Raw genomic sequence first — 17,016 nt, forward strand, 5'->3', positions numbered from 1 at the left:
ATTTATGTTGTTTTATCCTATGCTTTATTAAATTGTATTTATGTTGTTTTAACCTATCCTTTATTAAATTGTATTTATGTTGTTTTATCCTATGCTTTATTAAATTGTATTCATGTTGTTTTATCCTATGTTTTATTAAATTCTATTTCTGTTGTTTCATACTATGCTTTATTAAATTGTATTTATGTTGTTTTATCGTATGCTTTATTAAATTGTGTTTATGTTGTTTTATCCTATGCTTTATTAAATTGTATTATGTTGATTTGTCCTATGCTTTATTAAATTGTATTTATGTTGTTTTAACCTATGCTTTATTAAATTGTATGTATGTTGTTTTATCCTATACTTTATTAAATTGTATTTATGTTGTTTTAACCTATGCTTGATTAAATTGTATTTATGTTGTTTTATCCTATGCTTTATTAAATTGTATTTATGTTGTTTTATCCTATGCTTTATTAAATTGTGTTTATGTTGTTTTATCCTATGCTTTATTAAATTGTATTTATGTTGTTTTATCCTATGCTTTATTAAATTGTATTTATTTTGTTTTAACCTATGCTTTATTAAATTGTATTTATGTTGTTTTATCCTATGCTTTATTAAATTGTGTTTGTCTTGTTTTAACCTATGCTTTATTAAATTGTATTTATGTTGTTTTATCCTATGCTTTATTAAATTGTATTTATGTTGTTTTATCCTATGCTTTATTAAATTGTGTTTATGTTGTTTTATCCTATACTTTATTAAATTGTATTTATGTTGTTTTAAACTATGCTTTATTAAATTGTATTTATGTTGTTTTATCCTATGCTTTATTAAATTGTATTTATGTTGTTTTATCCTATGCTTTATTAAATTGTGTTTATCTTGTTTTAACCTATGCTTTATTAAATTGTATTTATGTTGTTTTAACCCATGCTTTATTAAATTGTATTTATGTTGTTTTAACCCATGCTTTATTAAATTGTATTTATGTTGTTTTATCCTATGCTTTATTAAATTGTGCTTATGTTGTTTTATCCTATGCTTTATTAAATTGTATTTATGTTGTTTTATCCTATGCTTTATTAAATTGTATTTATGTTGTTTTAACCCATGCTTTATTAAATTGCATTTATGTTGTTTTATCCTATGCTTTATTAAATTGTGTTTATGTTGTTTTATCCTATGCTTTTTTAAATTGTATTTATGTTGTTTTATCCTATGCTTTATTAAATTGTATTTATGTTGTTTTATGCTATGCTTTATTAAACTGCATTTATGTTGTTTTATCCTATGCTTTATTAAATTGTATTTATGTTGTTTTATTCTATGCTTTATTAAATTGTATTTATGTTGTTTTATCCTATGCTTTATTAAATTGTATTTATGTTGTTTTATCCTATGCTTTATTAAATTGTATTTATGTTGTTTTATCCTATACTTTATTAAATTGTATTTATGTTGTTTTATCCTATACTTTATTAAATTGTATTTATGTTGTTTTAACCTATGCTTTATTAAATTGTATTTATGTTGTTTTATCCTATGCTTTATTAAATGGTATTTATGTTGTTTTATCCTATGCTTTATTAAATTGTATTTATGTTGTTTTAATCTATCCTTTATTAAATTGTATTTATGTTGTTTTATCCTATGCTTTATTAAATTGTATTTATTTTGTTTTAACCTATGCTTTATTAAATTGTATTTATGTTGTTTTATCCTATGCTTTATTAAATTGTGTTTGTCTTGTTTTAACCTATGCTTTATTAAATTGTATTTATGTTGTTTTATCCTATGCTTTATTAAATTTTATTTATGTTGTTTTATCCTATGCTTTATTAAATTGTGTTAATGTTGTTTTATCCTATACTTTATTAAATTGTATTTATGTTGTTTTAAACTATGCTTTATTAAATTGTATTTATGTTGTTTTATCCTATGCTTTATTAAATTGTATTTATGTTGTTTTATCCTATGCTTTATTAAATTGTGTTTATCTTGTTTTAACCTATGCTTTATTAAATTGTATTTATGTTGTTTTAACCCATGCTTTATTAAATTGTATTTATGTTGTTTTAACCCATGCTTTATTAAATTGTATTTATGTTGTTTTATCCTATGCTTTATTAAATTGTGCTTATGTTGTTTTATCCTATGCTTTATTAAATTGTATTTATGTTGTTTTATCCTATGCTTTATTAAATTGTATTTATGTTGTTTTAACCCATGCTTTATTAAATTGTATTTATGTTGTTTTATCCTATGCTTTATTAAATTGTGTTTATGTTGTTTTATCCTATGCTTTTTTAAATTGTATTTATGTTGTTTTATCCTATGCTTTATTAAATTGTATTTATGTTGTTTTATGCTATGCTTTATTAAACAGCATTTATGTTGTTTTATCCTATGCTTTATTAAATTGTATTTATGTTGTTTTAACCTATGCTTTATTAAATTGTATTTATGTTGTTTTATCCTATGCTTTATTAAATTGTATTTATGTTGTTTTATCCTATGCTTTATTAAATTGTATTTATGTTGTTTTATCCTATGCTTTATTAAATTGTATTTATGTTGTTTTATCCTATGTTTTATTAAATTCTATTTCTGTTGTTTTATCCTATGTTTTATTAAATTCTATTTATGTTGTTTTATCCTATGCTTTATTAAATTGTGTTTATGTTGTTTTATCCTATGCTTTATTAAATTGTATTTATGTTGTTTTAACCATGCTTTATTAAATTGCATTTATGTTGTTTTATCTTATGCTTTATTAAATTGTATTTATGTTGTTTTATCCTATGCTTTATTAAATTGTATTTATGTTGTTTTATCCTATGCTTTATTAAACTGTATATATGTTGTTTAATCCTATGCTTTATTAAATTGTATTTATGTTGTTTTGTCCTATGCTTTATTAAATTTTATTTATGTTGTTTTAACCTATGCTTTATTAAATTGTATTTATGTTGTTTTATCCTATGCTTTATTAAATGGTATTTATGTTGTTTTATCCTATGCTTTATTAAATTGTATTTATGTTGTTTTAACCTATCCTTTATTAAATTGTATTTATGTTGTTTTATCCTATGCTTTATTAAATTGTATTTATGTTGTTTTATCCTATGTTTTATTAAATTCTATTTCTGTTGTTTTATCCTATGCTTTATTAAATTGTATTTATGTTGTTTTATCCTATGCTTTATTAAATTGTATTTATTTTGTTTTAACCTATGCTTTATTAAATTGTATTTATGTTGTTTTATCCTATGCTTTATTAAATTGTATTTATGTTGTTTTATCCTATGCTTTATTAAATTGTGTTTATGTTGTTTTATCCTATACTTTATTAAATTGTATTTATGTTGTTTTATCCTATGCTTTATTAAATTGTATTTATGTTGTTTTAACCCATGCTTTATTAAATTTTATTTATGTTGTTTTAACCCATGCTTTATTAAATTGTATTTATGTTGTTTTATCCTATGCTTTATTAAATTGAGCTTATGTTGTTTTATCCTATGCTTTATTAAATTGTATTTATGTTGTTTTATCCTATGCTTTATTAAATTGTATTTATGTTGTTTTAACCCATGCTTTATTAAATTGTATTTATGTTGTTTTATCCTATGCTTTATTAAATTGTGTTTATGTTGTTTTATCCTATGCTTTTTTAAATTGTATTTATGTTGTTTTATCCTATGCTTTATTAAATTGTATTTATGGTGTTTTATTCTATGCTTTATTAAACTGCATTTATGTTGTTTTATCCTATGCTTTATTAAATTGTATATATGTTGTTTTATACTATGCTTTATTAAATTGTATTTATGTTGTTTTATCCTATGCTTTATTAAATTGTATTTATGTTGTTTTATCCTATGCTTTATTAAATTGTGTTTATGTTGTTTTATCCTATGCTTTATTAAATTGTATTTATGTTGTTTTAACCATGCTTTATTAAATTGCATTTATGTTGTTTTATGTTATGCTTTATTAAATTGTATTTATGTTGTTTTATCCTATGCTTTATTAAATTGTATTTATGTTGTTTTATCCTATGCTTTATTAAATTGTATATATGTTGTTTTATCCTATGCTTTATTAAATTGTATTTATGTTGTTTTGTCCTATGCTTTATTAAATTTTATTTATGTTGTTTTAACCTATGCTTTATTAAATTGTATTTATGTTGTTTTATCCTATGCTTTATTAAATGGTATTTATGTTGTTTTATCCTATGCTTTATTAAATTGTATTTATGTTGTTTTAACCTATCCTTTATTAAATTGTATTTATGTTGTTTTATCCTATGCTTTATTAAATTGTATTCATGTTGTTTTATCCTATGTTTTATTAAATTCTATTTCTGTTGTTTCATACTATGCTTTATTAAATTGTATTTATGTTGTTTTATCGTATGCTTTATTAAATTGTGTTTATGTTGTTTTATCCTATGCTTTATTAAATTGTATTATGTTGATTTGTCCTATGCTTTATTAAATTGTATTTATGTTGTTTTAACCTATGCTTTATTAAATTGTATGTATGTTGTTTTATCCTATACTTTATTAAATTGTATTTATGTTGTTTTAACCTATGCTTGATTAAATTGTATTTATGTTGTTTTATCCTATGCTTTATTAAATTGTATTTATGTTGTTTTATCCTATGCTTTATTAAATTGTGTTTATGTTGTTTTATCCTATGCTTTATTAAATTGTATTTATGTTGTTTTATCCTATGCTTTATTAAATTGTATTTATTTTGTTTTAACCTATGCTTTATTAAATTGTATTTATGTTGTTTTATCCTATGCTTTATTAAATTGTGTTTGTCTTGTTTTAACCTATGCTTTATTAAATTGTATTTATGTTGTTTTATCCTATGCTTTATTAAATTGTATTTATGTTGTTTTATCCTATGCTTTATTAAATTGTGTTTATGTTGTTTTATCCTATACTTTATTAAATTGTATTTATGTTGTTTTAAACTATGCTTTATTAAATTGTATTTATGTTGTTTTATCCTATGCTTTATTAAATTGTATTTATGTTGTTTTATCCTATGCTTTATTAAATTGTGTTTATCTTGTTTTAACCTATGCTTTATTAAATTGTATTTATGTTGTTTTAACCCATGCTTTATTAAATTGTATTTATGTTGTTTTAACCCATGCTTTATTAAATTGTATTTATGTTGTTTTATCCTATGCTTTATTAAATTGTGCTTATGTTGTTTTATCCTATGCTTTATTAAATTGTATTTATGTTGTTTTATCCTATGCTTTATTAAATTGTATTTATGTTGTTTTAACCCATGCTTTATTAAATTGCATTTATGTTGTTTTATCCTATGCTTTATTAAATTGTGTTTATGTTGTTTTATCCTATGCTTTTTTAAATTGTATTTATGTTGTTTTATCCTATGCTTTATTAAATTGTATTTATGTTGTTTTATGCTATGCTTTATTAAACTGCATTTATGTTGTTTTATCCTATGCTTTATTAAATTGTATTTATGTTGTTTTATTCTATGCTTTATTAAATTGTATTTATGTTGTTTTATCCTATGCTTTATTAAATTGTATTTATGTTGTTTTATCCTATGCTTTATTAAATTGTATTTATGTTGTTTTATCCTATACTTTATTAAATTGTATTTATGTTGTTTTATCCTATACTTTATTAAATTGTATTTATGTTGTTTTAACCTATGCTTTATTAAATTGTATTTATGTTGTTTTATCCTATGCTTTATTAAATGGTATTTATGTTGTTTTATCCTATGCTTTATTAAATTGTATTTATGTTGTTTTAATCTATCCTTTATTAAATTGTATTTATGTTGTTTTATCCTATGCTTTATTAAATTGTATTTATTTTGTTTTAACCTATGCTTTATTAAATTGTATTTATGTTGTTTTATCCTATGCTTTATTAAATTGTGTTTGTCTTGTTTTAACCTATGCTTTATTAAATTGTATTTATGTTGTTTTATCCTATGCTTTATTAAATTTTATTTATGTTGTTTTATCCTATGCTTTATTAAATTGTGTTAATGTTGTTTTATCCTATACTTTATTAAATTGTATTTATGTTGTTTTAAACTATGCTTTATTAAATTGTATTTATGTTGTTTTATCCTATGCTTTATTAAATTGTATTTATGTTGTTTTATCCTATGCTTTATTAAATTGTGTTTATCTTGTTTTAACCTATGCTTTATTAAATTGTATTTATGTTGTTTTAACCCATGCTTTATTAAATTGTATTTATGTTGTTTTAACCCATGCTTTATTAAATTGTATTTATGTTGTTTTATCCTATGCTTTATTAAATTGTGCTTATGTTGTTTTATCCTATGCTTTATTAAATTGTATTTATGTTGTTTTATCCTATGCTTTATTAAATTGTATTTATGTTGTTTTAACCCATGCTTTATTAAATTGTATTTATGTTGTTTTATCCTATGCTTTATTAAATTGTGTTTATGTTGTTTTATCCTATGCTTTTTTAAATTGTATTTATGTTGTTTTATCCTATGCTTTATTAAATTGTATTTATGTTGTTTTATGCTATGCTTTATTAAACAGCATTTATGTTGTTTTATCCTATGCTTTATTAAATTGTATTTATGTTGTTTTAACCTATGCTTTATTAAATTGTATTTATGTTGTTTTATCCTATGCTTTATTAAATTGTATTTATGTTGTTTTATCGTATGCTTTATTAAATTGTATTTATGTTGTTTCATCCTATGCTTTATTAAATTGTATTTATGTTGTTTTAACCTATGCTTTATTAAATTGCATGTATGTTGTTTTATCCTATACTTTATTAAATTGTATTTATGTTGTTTTAACCTATGCTTTATTAAATTGTATTTATGTTGTTTTATCCTATGCTTTATTAAATTGTATTTATGTTGTTTTATCCTATGCTTTATTAAATTGTGTTTATGTTGTTTTATCCTATGCTTTATTAAATTGTATTTATGTTGTTTTATCCTATGCTTTATTAAATTGTATTTATTTTGTTTTAACCTATGCTTTATTAAATTGTATTTATGTTGTTTTATCCTATGCTTTATTAAATTGTATTTATGTTGTTTTATCCTATGCTTTATTAAATTGTGTTTATGTTGTTTTATCCTATACTTTATTAAATTGTATTTATGTTGTTTTAAACTATGCTTTATTAAATTGTATTTATGTTGTTTTATCCTATGCTTTATTAAATTGTATTTATGTTGTTTTATCCTATGCTTTATTAAATTGTGTTTATCTTGTTTTATCCTATGCTTTATTAAATTGTATTTATGTTGTTTTAACCCATGCTTTATTAAATTGTATTTATGTTGTTTTAACCCATGCTTTATTAAATTGTATTTATGTTGTTTTATCCTATGCTTTATTAAATTGTGCTTATGTTGTTTTATCCTATGCTTTATTAAATTGTATTTATGTTGCTTTATCCTATGCTTTATTAAATTGTATTTATGTTGTTTTAACCCATGCTTTATTAAATTGTATTTATGTTGTTTTATCCTATGCTTTATTAAATTGTGTTTATGTTGTTTTATCCTATGCTTTTTTAAATTGTATTTATGTTGTTTTATCCTATGCTTTATTAAATTGTAATTATGGTGTTTTATTCTATGCTTTATTAAACTGCATTTATGTTGTTTTATCCTATGCTTTATTAAATTGTATTTATGTTGTTTTATTCTATGCTTTATTAAGTTGTATTTATGTTGTTTTATCCTATGCTTTATTAAATTGTATTTATGTTGTTTTATCCTTTGCTTTATTAAATTGTATTTATGTTTTTTATTGTATGCTTTATTAAACTGCATTTATGTTGTTTTATCCTATGCTTTATTAAATTGTATTTATGTTGTTTTATCCTATGCTTTATTAAATTGTGTTTATGTTGTTTTATCCTATGCTTTATTAAATTGTATTTATGTTGATTTATTGTATGCTTTATTAAACTGCATTTATGTTGTTTTATCCTATGCTTTGTTAAATTGTATTTATGTTGTTTTATCCTATGTTTTATTAAATTCTATTTCTGTTGTTTTATACTATGCTTTATTAAATTGTATTTATGTTGTTTTATCCTATGCTTTATTAAATTGATTTTATGTTGTTTTATCCTATGCTTTATTAAATTGTATTTATGTTGTTTTAACCATGCTTTATTAAATTGCATTTATGTTGTTTTATCTTATGCTTTATTAAATTGTATTTATGTTGTTTTATCCTATGCTTTATTAAATTGTATTTATGTTGTTTTATCCTATGCTTTATTAAATTGCATATATGTTGTTTTATCCTATGCTTTATTAAATTGTATTTATGTTGTTTTGTCCTATGCTTTATTAAATTTTATTTATGTTGTTTTAACCTATGCTTTATTAAATTGTATTTATGTTGTTTTATCCTATGCTTTATTAAATTGTATTTATGTTGTTTTAACCCATGCTTTATTAAATTGTATTTATGTTGTTTTATCCTATGCTTTATTAAATTGTGTTTATGTTGTTTTATCCTATGCTTTTTTAATTTGTATTTATGTTGTTTTATCCTATGCTTTATTAAATTGTATTTATGGTGTTTTATTCTATGCTTTATTAAACTGCATTTATGTTGTTTTATCCTATGCTTTATTAAATTGTATTTATGTTGTTTTATTCTATGCTTTATTAAGTTGTATTTATGTTGTTTTATCCTATGCTTTATTAAATTGTATTTATGTTGTTTTATCCTTTGCTTTATTAAATTGTATTTATGTTGTTTTGTCCTATGCTTTATTAAATTTTATTTATGTTGTTTTAACCTATGCTTTATTAAATTGTATTTATGTTGTTTTATCCTATGCTTTATTAAATGGTATTTATGTTGTTTTATCCTATGCTTTATTAAATTGTATTTATGTTGTTTTAACCTATCCTTAATTAAATTGTATTTATGTTGTTTTATCCTATGCTTTATTAAATTGTATTTATGTTGTTTTATCCTATGTTTTATTAAATTCTATTTCTGTTGTTTTATACTATGCTTTATTAAATTGTATTTATGTTGTTTTATCGTATGCTTTATTAAATTGTATTTATGTTGTTTTATCCTATGCTTTATTAAATTGTGTTTATGTTGTTTTATCCTATGCTTTATTAAATTGTATTTATGTTGATTTGTCCTATGCTTTATTAAATTGTATTTATGTTGTTTTAACCTATGCTTTATTAAATTGTATGTATGTTGTTTTATCCTATACTTTATTAAATTGTATTTATGTTGTTTTAACCTATGCTTGATTAAATTGTATTTATGTTGTTTTATCCTATGCTTTATTAAATGGTATTTATGTTGTTTTATCCTATGCTTTATTAAATTGTGTTTATGTTGTTTTATCCTATGCTTTATTAAATTGTATTTATGTTGTTTTATCCTATGCTTTATTAAATTGTATTTATTTTGTTTTAACCTATGCTTTATTAAATTGTATTTATGTTGTTTTATCCTATGCTTTATTAAATTGTATTTATGTTGTTTTATCCTATGCTTTATTAAATTGTGTTTATGTTGTTTTATCCTATACTTTATTAAATTGTATTTATGTTGTTTTATCCTATGCTTTATTAAATTGTATTTATGTTGTTTTAACCCATGCTTTATTAAATTTTATTTATGTTGTTTTAACCCATGCTTTATTAAATTGTATTTATGTTGTTTTATCCTATGCTTTATTAAATTGAGCTTATGTTGTTTTATCCTATGCTTTATTAAATTGTATTTATGTTGTTTTATCCTATGCTTTATTAAATTGTATTTATGTTGTTTTAACCCATGCTTTATTAAATTGTATTTATGTTGTTTTATCCTATGCTTTATTAAATTGTGTTTATGTTGTTTTATCCTATGCTTTTTTAAATTGTATTTATGTTGTTTTATCCTATGCTTTATTAAATTGGATTTATGGTGTTTTATTCTATGCTTTATTAAACTGCATTTATGTTGTTTTATCCTATGCTTTATTAAATTGTATATATGTTGTTTTATACTATGCTTTATTAAATTGTATTTATGTTGTTTTATCCTATGCTTTATTAAATTGTATTTATGTTGTTTTATCCTATGCTTTATTAAATTGTGTTTATGTTGTTTTATCCTATGCTTTATTAAATTGTATTCATGTTGTTTTAACCATGCTTTATTAAATTGCATTTGTGTTGTTTTATGTTATGCTTTATTAAATTGTATTTATGTTGTTTTATCCTATGCTTTATTAAATTGTATTTATGTTGTTTTATCCTATGCTTTATTAAATTGTATATATGTTGTTTTATCCTATGCTTTATTAAATTGTATTTATGTTGTTTTGTCCTATGCTTTATTAAATTTTATTTATGTTGTTTTAACCTATGCTTTATTAAATTGTATTTATGTTGTTTTATCCTATGCTTTATTAAATTGAGCTTATGTTGTTTTATCCTATGCTTTATTAAATTGTATTTATGTTGTTTTATCCTATGCTTTATTAAATTGTATTTATGTTGTTTTAACCCATGCTTTATTAAATTGTATTTATGTTGTTTTATCCTATGCTTTATTAAATTGTGTTTATGTTGTTTTATCCTATGCTTTTTTAAATTGTATTTATGTTGTTTTATCCTATGCTTTATTAAATTGTATTTATGGTGTTTTATTCTATGCTTTATTAAACTGCATTTATGTTGTTTTATCCTATGCTTTATTAAATTGTATATATGTTGTTTTATACTATGCTTTATTAAATTGTATTTATGTTGTTTTATCCTATGCTTTATTAAATTGTATTTATGTTGTTTTATCCTATGCTTTATTAAATTGTGTTTATGTTGTTTTATCCTATGCTTTATTAAATTGTATTTATGTTGTTTTAACCATGCTTTATTAAATTGCATTTATGTTGTTTTATGTTATGCTTTATTAAATTGTATTTATGTTGTTTTATCCTATGCTTTATTAAATTGTATTTATGTTGTTTTATCCTATGCTTTATTAAATTGTATATATGTTGTTTTATCCTATGCTTTAATAAATTGTATTTATGTTGTTTTGTCCTATGCTTTATTAAATTTTATTTATGTTGTTTTAACCTATGCTATATTAAATTGTATTTATGTTGTTTTATCCTATGCTTTATTAAATGGTATTTATGTTGTTTTATCCTATGCTTTATTAAATTGTATTTATGTTGTTTTAACCTATCCTTTATTAAATTGTATTTATGTTGTTTTATCCTATGCTTTATTAAATTGTATTTATGTTGTTTTAACCATGCTTTATTAAATTGCATTTATGTTGTTTTATGTTATGCTTTATTAAATTGTATTTATGTTGTTTTAACCTATGCTTTATTAAATTGTATGTATGTTGTTTTATCCTATACTTTATTAAATTGTATTTATGTTGTTTTAACCTATGCTTGATTAAATTGTATTTATGTTGTTTTATCCTATGCTTTATTAAATTGTATTTATGTTGTTTTATCCTATGCTTTATTAAATTGTGTTTATGTTGTTTTATCCTATGCTTTATTAAATTGTATTTATGTTGTTTTATCCTATGCTTTATTAAATTGTATTTATGTTGTTTTATCCTATGCTTTATTAAATTGTGTTTATGTTGTTTTATCCTATGCTTTATTAAATTGTATTTATGTTGTTTTATCCTATGCTTTATTAAATTGTATTTATTTTGTTTTAACCTATGCTTTATTAAATTGTATTTATGTTGTTTTATCCTATGCTTTATTAAATTGTGTTTGTCTTGTTTTAACCTATGCTTTATTAAATTGTATTTATGTTGTTTTATCCTATGCTTTATTAAATTGTATTTATGTTGTTTTATCCTATGCTTTATTAAATTGTGTTTATGTTGTTTTATCCTATACTTTATTAAATTGTATTTATGTTGTTTTAAACTATGCTTTATTAAATTGTATTTATGTTGTTTTATCCTATGCTTTATTAAATGGTATTTATGTTGTTTTATCCTATGCTTTATTAAATTGTATTTATGTTGTTTTAACCTATCCTTTATTAAATTGTATTTATGTTGTTTTATCCTATGCTTTATTAAATTGTATTTATGTTGTTTTAACCATGCTTTATTAAATTGCATTTATGTTGTTTTATGTTATGCTTTATTAAATTGTATTTATGTTGTTTTAACCTATGCTTTATTAAATTGTATGTATGTTGTTTTATCCTATACTTTATTAAATTGTATTTATGTTGTTTTAACCTATGCTTGATTAAATTGTATTTATGTTGTTTTATCCTATGCTTTATTAAATTGTATTTATGTTGTTTTATCCTATGCTTTATTAAATTGTGTTTATGTTGTTTTATCCTATGCTTTATTAAATTGTATTTATGTTGTTTTATCCTATGCTTTATTAAATTGTATTTATGTTGTTTTATCCTATGCTTTATTAAATTGTGTTTATGTTGTTTTATCCTATGCTTTATTAAATTGTATTTATGTTGTTTTATCCTATGCTTTATTAAATTGTATTTATTTTGTTTTAACCTATGCTTTATTAAATTGTATTTATGTTGTTTTATCCTATGCTTTATTAAATTGTGTTTGTCTTGTTTTAACCTATGCTTTATTAAATTGTATTTATGTTGTTTTATCCTATGCTTTATTAAATTGTATTTATGTTGTTTTATCCTATGCTTTATTAAATTGTGTTTATGTTGTTTTATCCTATACTTTATTAAATTGTATTTATGTTGTTTTAAACTATGCTTTATTAAATTGTATTTATGTTGTTTTATCCTATGCTTTATTAAATTGTATTTATGTTGTTTTATCCTATGCTTTATTAAATTGTGTTTATCTTGTTTTAACCTATGCTTTATTAAATTGTATTTATGTTGTTTTAACCCATGCTTTATTAAATTGTATTTATGTTGTTTTAACCCATGCTTTATTAAATTGTATTTATGTTGTTTTATCCTATGCTTTATTAAATTGTGTTTATGTTGTTTTATCCTATGCTTTTTTAAATTGTATTTATGTTGTTTTATCCTATGCTTTATTAAATTGTATTTATTTTGTTTTAACCTATGCTTTATTAAATTGTATTTATGTTGTTTTATCCTATGCTTTATTAAATTGTGTTTGTCTTGTTTTAACCTATGCTTTATTAAATTGTATTTATGTTGTTTTATCCTATGCTTTATTAAATTTTATTTATGTTGTTTTATCCTATGCTTTATTAAATTGTGTTTATGTTGTTTTATCCTATACTTTATTAAATTGTATTTATGTTGTTTTAAACTATGCTTTATTAAATTGTATTTATGTTGTTTTATCCTATGCTTTATTAAATTGTATTTATGTTGTTTTATCCTATGCTTTATTAAATTGTGTTTATCTTGTTTTAACCTATGCTTTATTAAATTGTATTTATGTTGTTTTAACCTATGCTTTATTAAATTGTATTTATGTTGTTTTATCCTATGCTTTATTAAATTGTATTTATGTTGTTTTATCGTATGCTTTATTAAATTGTATTTATGTTGTTTCATCCTATGCTTTATTAAATTGTATTTATGTTGTTTTAACCTATGCTTTATTAAATTGCATGTATGTTGTTTTATCCTATACTTTATTAAATTGTATTTATGTTGTTTTATCCTATGCTTTATTAAATTGTATTTATGTTGTTTTATCCTATGCTTTATTAAATTGTGTTTATGTTGTTTTATCCTATGCTTTATTAAATTGTATTTATGTTGTTTTATCCTATGCTTTATTAAATTGTATTTATTTTGTTTTAACCTATGCTTTATTAAATTGTATTTATGTTGTTTTATCCTATGCTTTATTAAATTGTATTTATGTTGTTTTATCCTATGCTTTATTAAATTGTGTTTATGTTGTTTTATCCTATACTTTATTAAATTGTATTTATGTTGTTTTAAACTATGCTTTATTAAATTGTATTTATGTTGTTTTATCCTATGCTTTATTAAATTGTATTTATGTTGTTTTATCCTATGCTTTATTAAATTGTGTTTATCTTGTTTTATCCTATGCTTTATTAAATTGTATTTATGTTGTTTTAACCCATGCTTTATTAAATTGTATTTATGTTGTTTTATCCTATGCTTTATTAAATTGTGTTTATGTTGTTTTATCCTATGCTTTTTTAAATTGTATTTATGTTGTTTTATCCTATGCTTTATTAAATTGGATTTATGGTGTTTTATTCTATGCTTTATTAAACTGCATTTATGTTGTTTTATCCTATGCTTTATTAAATTGTATATATGTTGTTTTATACTATGCTTTATTAAATTGTATTTATGTTGTTTTATCCTATGCTTTATTAAATTGTATTTATGTTGTTTTATCCTATGCTTTATTAAATTGTGTTTATGTTGTTTTATCCTATGCTTTATTAAATTGTATTCATGTTGTTTTAACCATGCTTTATTAAATTGCATTTATGTTGTTTTATGTTATGCTTTATTAAATTGTATTTATGTTGTTTTATCCTATGCTTTATTAAATTGTATTTATGTTGTTTTATCCTATGCTTTATTAAATTGTATATATGTTGTTTTATCCTATGCTTTATTAAATTGTATTTATGTTGTTTTGTCCTATGCTTTATTAAATTTTATTTATGTTGTTTTAACCTATGCTTTATTAAATGGTATTTATGTTGTTTTATCCTATGCTTTATTAAATTGTATTTATGTTGTTTTAACCTATCCTTTATTAAATTGTATTTATGTTGTTTTATCCTATGCTTTATTAAATTGTATTCATGTTGTTTTATCCTATGTTTTATTAAATTCTATTTCTGTTGTTTCATACTATGCTTTATTAAATTGTATTTATGTTGTTTTATCGTATGCTTTATTAAATTGTGTTTATGTTGTTTTATCCTATGCTTTATTAAATTGTATTATGTTGATTTGTCCTATGCTTTATTAAGTTGTATTTATGTTGTTTTAACCTATGCTTTATTAAATTGTATGTATGTTGTTTTATCCTATACTTTATTAAATTGTATTTATGTTGTTTTAACCTATGCTTGATTAAATTGTATTTATGTTGTTTTATCCTATGCTTTATTAAATTGTATTTATGTTGTTTTATCCTATGCTTTATTAAATTGTGTTTATGTTGTTTTATCCTATGCTTTATTAAATTGTATTTATGTTGTTTTATCCTATGCTTTATTAAATTGTATTTATTTTGTTTTAACCTATGCTTTATTAAATTGTAATTATGTTGTTTTATCCTATGCTTTATTAAATTGTATTTATGTTGTTTTATCCTATGCTTTATTAAATTGTGTTTATGTTGTTTTATCCTATACTTTATTAAATTGTATTTATGTTGTTTTAACCCATGCTTTATTAAATTTTATTTATGTTGTTTTAACCCATGCTTTATTAAATTGTATTTATGTTGTTTTATCCTATGCTTTATTAAATTGAGCTTATGTTGTTTTATCCTATGCTTTATTAAATTGTATTTATGTTGTTTTATCCTATGCTTTATTAAATTGTATTTATGTTGTTTTAACCCATGCTTTATTAAATTGTATTTATGTTGTTTTATCCTATGCTTTATTAAATTGTGTTTATGTTGTTTTATCCTATGCTTTTTTAAATTGTATTTATGTTGTTTTATCCTATGCTTTATTAAATTGTATTTATGTTGTTTTATGCTATGCTTTATTAAACTGCATTTATGTTGTTTTATCCTATGCTTTATTAAATTGTATTTATGTTGTTTTATTCTATGCTTTATTAAATTGTATTTATGTTGTTTTATCCTATGCTTTATTAAATTGTATTTATGTTGTTTTATCCTATGCTTTATTAAATTGTATTTATGTTGTTTTATCCTATACTTTATTAAATTGTATTTATGTTGTTTTATCCTATACTTTATTAAATTGTATTTATGTTGTTTTAACCTATGCTTTATTAAATTGTATTTATGTTGTTTTATCCTATCCTTTATTAAATGGTATTTATGTTGTTTTATCCTATGCTTTATTAAATTGTATTTATGTTGTTTTAACCTATCCTTTATTAAATTGTATTTATGTTGTTTTATCCTATGCTTTATTAAATTGTATTTATTTTGTTTTAACCTATGCTTTATTAAATTGTATTTATGCTGTTTTATCCTATGCTTTATTAAATTGTGTTTGTCTTGTTTTAACCTATGCTTTATTAAATTGTATTTATGTTGTTTTATCCTATGCTTTATTAAATTGTATTTATGTTGTTTTATCCTATGCTTTATTAAATTGTGTTTATGTTGTTTTATCCTATACTTTATTAAATTGTATTTATGTTGTTTTAAACTATGCTTTATTAAATTGTATTTATGTTGTTTTATCCTATGCTTTATTAAATTGTATTTATGTTGTTTTATCCTATGCTTTATTAAATTGTGTTTATCTTGTTTTAACCTATGCTTTATTAAATTGTATTTATGTTGTTTTAACCCATGCTTTATTAAATTGTATTTATGTTGTTTTAACCCATTCTTTATTAAATTGTATTTATGTTGTTTTATCCTATGCTTTATTAAATTGTGCTTATGTTGTTTTAACCTATGCTTTATTAAATTGTATTTATGTTGTTTTATCCTATGCTTTATTAAATTGTATTTATGTTGTTTTAACCCATGCTTTATTAAATTGTATTTATGTTGTTTTATCCTATGCTTTATTAAATTGTGTTTATGTTGTTTTATCCTATGCTTTTTTAAATTGTATTTATGTTGTTTTATCCTATGCTTTATTAAATTGTATTTATGTTGTTTTATGCTATGCTTTATTAAACTGCATTTATGTTGTTTTATCCTATGCTTTATTAAATTGTATTTATGTTGTTTTATTCTATGCTTTATTAAATTGTATTTATGTTGTTTTATCCTATGCTTTATTAAATTGTATTTATGTTGTTTTATCCTATGCTTTATTAAATTGT

Source organism: Phyllobates terribilis, unplaced genomic scaffold, assembly GCF_046119375.1.
Source record: "Phyllobates terribilis strain yellow unplaced genomic scaffold, ASM4611937v1 Scaffold_15__1_contigs__length_34870131, whole genome shotgun sequence".
NCBI classification, from domain to species: Eukaryota; Metazoa; Chordata; class Amphibia; order Anura; family Dendrobatidae; genus Phyllobates; species Phyllobates terribilis.